This window comes from Sinohyriopsis cumingii, chromosome 4 (genome assembly GCF_028554795.1).
Source record: "Sinohyriopsis cumingii isolate HCF-2022 chromosome 4, ASM2855479v2, whole genome shotgun sequence".
NCBI classification, from domain to species: domain Eukaryota; kingdom Metazoa; phylum Mollusca; class Bivalvia; order Unionida; family Unionidae; genus Sinohyriopsis; species Sinohyriopsis cumingii.
The window spans coordinates 60116037-60125961 of record NC_142964.1 but is presented as its reverse complement, the minus strand read 5'-3'; the positions used below and the strand labels follow the sequence as shown (position 1 = coordinate 60125961).

The window sequence follows — 9925 nt, the reverse complement described above, 5'->3', positions numbered from 1 at the left end:
CATGTACAGGGGCTCGTGTCATTCTGTTCTATATATATGTATATCTGCTCAGATCTCTATTTATTACATCTATAATTTCACACCTTATTTGTAAATTTACTCGATCCGGACAACAATACCGAGGGCGATCACCCTCAAGATAACGATAGCCAAATAAAGCGGACACCTTGTAAGAAGGTACAACCTCATAATACCACACCACCGGTAACATATATATATATATATATATATATATATATATATATATATATATATATATATATATATATATATATACGAATATAACATGCTTAATGCATACAATTACAGAAATACAATACCGGGATTTCCAAGATATTCGCATGGAGATACTTCACTCAACTGTCTTGCTTACTTATTCATACATCTCAAAACATAATGGGTCTCTGTATATAAAGTGTTAGAACAATATTTATTCCTAGCAATGTGCGTAAGTGTGAACAAACACAGTATTTCTTGGTACAAACTAACACCAGGATGTGGTTAAATTCAGCGTATAGAAGAGCACGTGACTTAGCTACATAATATAAATTGCAGTCTTGTTAACTGTACACAATATAGTTATCACCGAAAGTACTGTTTGCCTCAAGGTGAAGGATCTTCTCAGAGATGAAAAGCGCACTTGTTTGTATTCTGACGGTTGTGGTAATGATTGGTGAGTAATTGATAAAATATGCACTGATTTGTGACATATCTATTCGTGTGTGTGTGTGTGCGTGTGTGTGCGTGTTTGTGTGTGTGTGTGTGTGTGTGTGTGTGAAACGTATAGCTAGTTCTACGGTGATCTTGAGCCAGCTGTTCAGCAACATTGTTGACGCTTAAAGAACGACCAGTCTCAGAATAAGGGAATGTCATGCAACTCTTGTAAATCAAACTGACAAAGTTTGGATTTGTTTTGATCACTTTTCATAAGGTCTCTATACGACTGCAAAACAAAATGCTGACTACACAAAGCCTAATGCATGCATTTGTTGCACAAGATCTCTGTACATAATGTTTTGGTTATACAGTCTTATATTTTCACTTACTAGGAGTGGATCAGTCTTATAGACATGTCTATAGATTACTGGATGGCTATGATTGTGCATCTTCGCTAGCCAAGGTTCTAATGTGATATCAATATCAACACTTTGGTGTATCGAGCAGATATTTCTGTGATTCGGGTCTGTGAATTTCACTGGATGCGGCGGCAAGCCACCACATCCAATCAGACTTAAGTTGTTCAAATTTGAACACTGTTCCTACATAATCCAGACAAGTGGGCACACAGCATGAATGGACTGCTAAATAAGCACTTTTCCACTGCCAGTCCGTGTTTATACTAATACCTTTCACTCAAATACACTTATAATGGCTTCCCTCTGGTACATAGTCATACTTTCGATGTTAAACTTCCAAAGTACTATTTTAAGTCAATTGCCTCCTCCCTTTTCGACCGATATACAGTGCACTACGCTATAGACCATTCCCAGCATATATTCATGTGACCCTGAGTCAACGAATCCAAAACGAGGCTAAGTTAGGCACCAGCTTCGTTTTACCTCGCAACCATTGCTGCTGCTATTGATACTGGCAAGGAAAAACTCGTGAAGAAGATTGTTGTGTCCCGTTGTGCAATGGCAAAGCTAAAATTCGCATAGATTTAAGTTTCCACTATATTCTGTCAGTGAAGAAGATGGAGCTTCGTAGAAAATGGATTGTTTCAATACGTCGTGATGAGGGGCAATTTTAAGATAAGAAACTGAATGAATGTTGGTGTGTTTGTATTTTCTTGCAACTGAATGATGTAATAAAGAGAAATCAAAACGCAAAGTAGGTTCTGTCCATGAAGCAAATGAGTGTATGCATGTGGTTTTATAGTGTTAGGTTTCTAAAAATGTTACCGCTAGTCATATTCCACAAAACGGGGTCATCGAAATCTCTGCGTACCTCCACGCAGCGCATTCATATCAGCGATTATGAATTGATGTACGAGTAGCAATTACAAAAAAAAGTGAACTTTATTATCTCGTTTATAAAATAAATAGAAACAGTAAAATGAAAATGACCACTATAGAGAAGAGAGACAGCACCAGTAGAATGAAAACGATGAGAGGACAAGTAAATAAAATTACGAGAGAGAGAGAGACTGAGAGAGACAAAATGCGACTGGATAAAAATTAATGAAAATGTTGATAAAACCTATTGATATGTGTAAACGTAAGAACAAAATGCACACTTAAATCACAGGCCGTTGAAATTTTATCATTGTAGTAAGTTAATGTCAGAGAATTCCACCACCCCAAAAGGGAAGCAAAAAATAATATTTATTTATTTATTTATTTATTTATTATTTTTTCCTACCTTTTTTCGTGCATATTTTCTGGCATTTTGTTTACTACAGTGATATAATTTCAATGGCCTGTGCTGAAATAATTGTTTGATTTATTGACAACTAATTATTGCAATTAACTCATGGATTATGTATTATTTTGGAGACACCCTTGATGAAATTCTCAACGAATACAAAATAAATATCTGGCAAGCAGTTCAGATCGTTACTCGATGTACAGTAGGACGCCATATTTGTTCTCGATCTGCCTAGCTTAGGCTCGTTTTCGCGAGACATTAATATTCATGAGGGTCTCATTAAGAATGGTCTATTGGTTATTTGGCATTACATACTCAGAGAGGCAACTCGTGAAATCTAATAGGTGTTGCTAGGACAAATCACCAATATATCTGTTCGATCCGCCAAGGAACCTTGGCTAGAGAAAGTGATGCTTATGACTTGTTTGAAAAGTCCAGCCAGATACTATGTATAGCTAGATATGTTCTCCATCTTTGATTAAGAACATATCATATTCTTAATTTTGGTCATAACAACAGGACTGGCGATGTCTATCGCTGTCAACCAATAATTTCAATATATGGACCAGAACCCCATTATCAGATAGGTGAGAAAAAAAAACTAAACTGTTTCCTCAGACCTTATCCATATGCACGTGCGCAATTCTAAGTAGTTAACAAAATAAATCTGTCACTGGATAATTCATTAGGGTCTACCCTCTGAAAATATAACTATTACAGAGCATGCATGCTGCATATCTGCTGTGGGGAATATCTTCATATCCCTCTCTCATATCAAGTATGAACAACCCGTGCTCACTTCTTTGACACATTTCTGGAGCTGTCTAGACACATATGTAAGGCCTTGTGGGAAGATAGATGATAAAAAAATACACTTTAATGTCTTTATAATTGGGGTGCCTAGATTTGAAGCGTTGTCGGGAAAGGGCTAGAAGAAATAGCAATAAAAGATATATAAGTTTATGGATAAATGTAAGCGCACATATTTTTAAACATTTTTCTTAAACATATTTAGAGGCAGTATATCTAACCTTGAAATCAACCAAAAAGTTATAAAATATGCTTCGTTCCGGGACAGGGGCTAAGTTATTTTAAATCAAACGAAATCGGGACCTTTACAGGACATCATTCATTCACTTATCGTTATGTTATCTTCTAGGAGATTGATATTGCAACATGAACAGAGAGGAAGAAAGTGAAAACATGAGAATATCGAGGACCTGACGTAACAGCTTCGTATATAAATCACCAACACATGCACATATGAACGAGAAGGCATTTTTTTTTTAATTGATCGGTATGATCCAATGAGGATATATCGTTCCAGCACTACCCGATGAGGAATGGTACGGGCAATTCGGGGACACCTTCAGTCGGCCATGCCAGAGAGAAAGGCGAAAATGAGTATCCCTTATCTGATAAGCGGTCGCACTGACTTCATTTCGATGGATCGTATAATATAATACAATCAATTTAGCAGGCATTAAGCTCTAATTTTGAGATACAAATTGTCCACTGTCTGCGTCAAATGTCGTCACTACTTAGATCATCCTAATGTGGATGGCGTCATCTTTAGGTAAAGCATTGATTCATTAATTTATTTATGTTTCAGAACCATGCAGTTCAATGGAACATAAAACATAAAATATAAGGTAGACAACTTGGATAAATATTACGTCACAATTATGTAAAAGTTATATAACGGCATACTTGATATTATGAAGTTTTCTTGCCTATGAAAAATCTCATTGGAAAAATTGGAGGTTATTAATTCATTCATCCATTTATTTTGTGACCGCTTTTCTCATATTTGATAGAATCATTGAAATGCGTAACTAAATACAGAGAAAAAAATCTTGACATCTATTTAAGACAGCTAACGAAGAAAGTGTAATTTTCAAGTTATTTTCCAGAGATAGAAAGAGATGTTCACGAAGGAGATGAACAGTGTGTGTGTGTGTGTGTGTGTGTGTGTGTGTGTGAGAGAGAGATTTGGATTTTTAACGTATTTTTAAAAATAATTCAGTCATACCGCTACGATGTCTGTAGTGTGACAGTTTATAGTTATGTCTAGCACTGGGGCATCATGCTAACAAAGAAGGTGTAATTTTCTAATTATTTTCACGAGATAGAAAGATATGTTCAAGAAGTAAATGAACATCCAGTTTACATTGTCGTTTAAGGCCAACAAGATGGCAACGACACCTAATAAAACGGCGTTACGAAACATAATTATAGCAGGCAATTATGGCAGTGAGTAATCAATAACTCTTGTATGGCAGCCTAAATGCTCGTTTAGGGCAATCTAATAGGTTGTCTAAATACGTAAATTGTACTGCTTTAATATTTTGAGTGGGCCATAAATAAGTTACTTACAAAGGCAGCCCTAATTCCATTTACATAAATTGAATAATCCTTAATGATTGTATATACCGTAACTACTGCTCCACGACAACAAGAACGCATAGTAAAGAAACACATTAAAGCATCCGAAAGAATTAGATAATTTTTTTTTTGTCACATATGCAGCTAATGTTGGTAGAACTATCAACATTCTTCCCTTAGTTTTAGATGCATCGGTACTTCCGCTTGAGAAAAAATAAAAAAGCAGTAAAAGCAGTAAAATTAATTAAAAGAAGGCGGACAGTAAGTGTCGTGTTAGCGAAATTATATGGAAGAATTTTACCATATAAACTACTGTTTAACGACCTGTACATAAATCTTAAAACAAACGGATACCTTGTCCTGGTTTGGTTATATACGAGTTGTGTTTGCAGCTAATATAACACACGTATCAAAACAGAAAACAAATGAAACTTTAGCCTTAATCCAGGTATTAAGAGGAAGCGACAACAATGCGCTAAATGTGTCTAAAACAGAACAACATAATGAAAGCAAATAACCGGTGCACGACAACCCACTACCCGAATTGCTTTTGCAACCTAACCGTTGACGATTAACAGTTACTGGATAGTTTCTTTAATAAATTCGTATGCACAGCAACGCCTCTTTAGATATATATTTCGGCAGAAACATAGCATCCCCTTAGTTTCTGTCCAAACATTGAATGTTCCAGCATTATACAGAAATAAGATCCAATTTAGTAATCAATACTTGTAGAAGTAATCGCTAGTCTTTAGAGGCGTTTCTCCTCCAGTACTGTGAACTCATTTGTCAGCATATAATATTCTCCTTTAAAACAGAAGACTCGGATCAGTTTAACCTCCTCTAACTTCGCTATATCTTGTATGTCTTTAAAATGACCAAGGTTGTGTCGAATCGTCTGTTTCGCACCCAGAATAATGTTCAGATCGTAAGAACAAATGTATTGTATCTCTATTCTGCCATATATTTTATTTAACTTTGCTTAGTATTCTGCACATTTTTACACTTTTGTTTTTCTTGTTCCAGCTCTAACACAATTTATATTTTGTCTGGTGCTATTGATTGTATTGTGTTGTCTATTTTTCACACCCCTTTGTAACTTTAAATGCAAGTATGTTAAAGGAGACGAACGCTGGGCTGGGGTACAGAGCGTTGTAAAGTGAATGATTGTAATCGGGAATATTCTTACAAATATTTATCTTTTTTGTATCATCATCTAATGGATTTTTCACAATAAAATTGATTATAAGACTGATGAGTGTTTGGTATTTCATCTGTTCTTTCTCTTATTCTTTGCAAGACTTTTATAGTATTAGATAAACGATTTATTGAGCGACTATTTAATTTTTTTTCAGGGCAGGGTGAGGAGAAGCTGGGATTTTATGTTGAGAAAACAAAATTGTAACTCAGAAAAATAACTTTGGTCTGATCTATAGGAAGAAAAAAACCTTAGTCTGCATTATTTTAGTTGGAAAAATATCAATTTTCTTGAGGTAAAAGGCGAAAGAAAATAAAAAGTCACATCGGAAAAGATAATTCCAGCTCTCCCTCCTCCCCGGGAAAATAAAGAAGTAGGTTACTAAACGCTCTGTTTAAGCAAGCAATGTGCATCTAAAGTCCTGATGTCATGAGCGCGTGTGTTCAATCTTTGAAGTCTGTTTGATCTTTAATTACCCCTCCCCCCCCCCCCCGTCATTTGCAAATTTTACGGCTCCCAACTATTACGCATCTTCATACCAAAACTTGACATTGCAAACTGCATGTTGGCTGCATCAAATTGCTACGGAAATCTATATTGTAATATAGTTTTCTTTTTCTCACGTAAGTAATTCTTAATTGGCACCGGCTTCGTGCCTACTTAACTCAGAGTAAACCACTAGCTCTGTTATAGTGTGGTACTTTTTTCATTTCACCAACTGACTTATAAACATTGCATACAATACATGTTCTTGTCATCATTTATTACAAACACATAATGTTTCGTACAGTAGTTGAAATAGCTGAAAAACAGTCAGCTGCGTATATATCCCTTGCACATACTGCAAATCGACTTAATCTTTTATGGATTTGTGGGGTCTTCAAAATAAAAATATCAGGTACTGGAAACTGGTGGCAGGTAAAATGTAGCAATCTGACCAATTTCAAATAAAATATAACACCTTTAATTCGGATACTCTTCTTTTTGCAGGATCTGGAAACTACGTGGAAGCCCTTCCAAGTATCTCTCTCTATCTCTCTCTCCGTCTACATGTATAAGTGTGCTTGTGCGTTCGTATAGTTCTTTAGTGCGAGAATGGATTACAGTCATCAAGTACACAAATGTACAAATTTATATAAATAAAAAATTGCAAATATAAACTTTAAACACGTGTGTGCGTAATTTGAGTCATGTTTACTTAGTTTAGAAAAGGAAAACATGACAATAATTCTGATTAAGTTACGTGCTGTTTCTTGTAATATACAACCAATTAAATATACAAGAAAATAACTAGACCACGTTGTCCAATATATTTCGTTGGCGTGCGACAGACAGATTAAACATCTAACAGATTCCTTCACACAATCACACATATTTCACAGTTGTTGTCGTGATTTTTCTTCTTCATCCATTATTATTATTATTATTATTTACAGCAGGATGCCCGAATAATTGCTTTGTAGATCCTTGTTCACTAGGAGCTTGTCCTGACGGAAGTACATGCAGGTACAACACACACACACACACACACACACACACACAGAGAGCAAGGGTGTAGAGTACGTGGATTTTAAAAGCGTGGAAATAATATAAATCCTGCTCATCCCAACACTTGGGATAGAATAAAAGGAAACTTAAGTGCATGGCGAGTGAATTAACTACCAAGTTAGGCAACTCTTTGTAAATTGTATGCACTCACACGTTTGCGAGTATACGTTTTCACCATCTCTCTCTCTCTCTCTCTCTCTCTCTCTCTCTCTCTCTCTCTCTATATATATATATATATATATATATATATATATATATATATATATATATATATATATATATATATATATAGTGCAAAACTTTAAAGTAAACATCCGTCAACTGCGAAAGCCACCGGAAAAAGACAACATTAACATTCCCATTTTGACTCTTACATGTTACCACAGATTCGATCTCTTGCTTCTTGGCAAACATGGTAATGTTGCTCCCAGTATTATTGCTACTATTACGACAGCTTTACGTTTCCGCTACTACTGTTACTACTGCTCTTTTATTCCCACATCAACATCTTCGTCTTCTTTTAGCCCGGAGTGCTATGGTATCGCGTGTCTTAAAGTTAGCGATCGGCAAATATATATATATATATATATATATATATATATATATATATATATATATATATATATATATATATATATATATATAATATAAAAAAGAGAGTACGTGTGTGTGTGTTGTGCGAAATCCACCAGAAAAAGGCAACATTCCCATTCCCATTTTGTCTCTTATATGTTGCCTCTCGCTTCTTGGCAAACACACGGTAATCATGTGACCTGGCTCTTGCATATGTTTATCCTAATGTTGGGAATTTGATGTATCTGTTGCACACACTGTAAATCAACATGAAAAACTGATGCTACTTCCATGGCAGTCATTCGGTCACCTGTGCCCTCCAACGATGAGAATTTCTCTGAGAGAAAGAAATGTATTTGTAACTACCTATGACGGATGTGTGGCACCAGTATTGTCGTTGAGAATGGGGACACCAACATGAGCGTGAAGTCGACAAAAGGGTTTTTAAACAATTCCAGGTGTTTCCATGAAAAAAAAATATATCGTGTTCAGCAAAACATTCAAGTAAGCATCTGTCAACTTCGAAAGCCACCAGAAAAAGGCAACATTCCCATTCCCATTTTGACTTTTATATGTTGCCTCTTGCTTCTTGTCAAACACGGTAATCATGTGACCTGGCTCTTGCATAACATCATATGACATTATCAGACGACAGATTGGTTAACCGATTTATTACAGTGGTATCAATGTTAAGAAGATATAAATTTTATTTGAGAATATAGCGTACGGCTTTGTGTGGAAACAGTGATATATATATATATATATATATATATATATATATATATATATATATATGGGTACATTTTTAAAATAGTGTACTCGCCAGCAATCGCGAGATTTTCCCGAAATCAACTGGCGAAGCAGAACTAGTAACTTATGGTCATCTAGTGTACATAAGATAAGCACATGATAGGATGCACTATGCTGAAAAATACCGAAAACTTAGAATGCCGCAATAACATAGAACTCGCGATATTGTCAGAAGCTACTATACCACTATTATTATTACTACTAATACTACTACTACCCACAAATCTACTGACCTATTAAACTACCTGGATAAATAAATACATACTTAATTTTACAGGGCAACCTGCTCATGCACGGCTGATTGTGGTTCCGGTGGTTTCATCTGGTGATATCGAAGATTTCCTATTTTTCAATCCAGTCATCAAGAGAATGAGTTGCGGAAGAGATTATAAAAATTTATTAAGTGTCAGGAGACTGTAAATAGAATGGAGGCTTGATTTTTGAAAACTCATTTTTATGATATGTGTTACATTCAAGGTGGAACCATCAAACGGTAAACTTGTGGGAGACATTTTTTTGAAGAAATATGTTGTCAAAAGGAAATTAATCGTTATTTTTCAGATCAAGGATTTGAGGCGTTAACGATTGAATTTTAGATGTTGGAGGTAATAGTTTAGATATATCTATCACGTGATCTTGTAAATTTCCATAGTACCGTAAGGCATGAGTATAATTTTATACCAAGCGTTGTAACAAGGATATAAAATTACATCACGTGACTTAGAAACGTGAAACTTGAAGATCATAACGGTGCGTACGTATTAATGCGTACGTCTGGTGTAATTTGCCAATATTTATAAAGAATGGTCAAATTAAAGTTCTGTTATTTATTTCGTGAGTTTCATTTTTATTTTCATAATTATTGTTTATTAGATCTGAATACCATCTTTTACAGAAGTAATTTTTATAAGATTTGAATACCATCTATTACAGGAGTAATTTAGTCGTGAATCATAAATCGATTAAACAGCATGCATTAACGACCATAGAAAATTATTAAGTCATGAAGATTGAAAATCGATTAGACACAATACATGAACGGCA

The 9925-nt window shown here is 35.1% G+C and overlaps 1 long non-coding RNA gene across 1 annotated transcript; it reads left to right on the top strand.

Annotated features, from left to right (window-relative positions):
* Positions 1-518: 518 nt before the first annotated feature.
* On the top strand, positions 519-9711 carry LOC149801248 (uncharacterized). The gene is made up of 4 exons (XR_016420604.1): positions 519-673; positions 6941-6970; positions 7387-7456; positions 9159-9711. It is a non-coding gene; the product is annotated as an uncharacterized LOC149801248 (long non-coding RNA).
* The last annotated feature ends 214 nt before the right edge of the window (positions 9712-9925 follow it).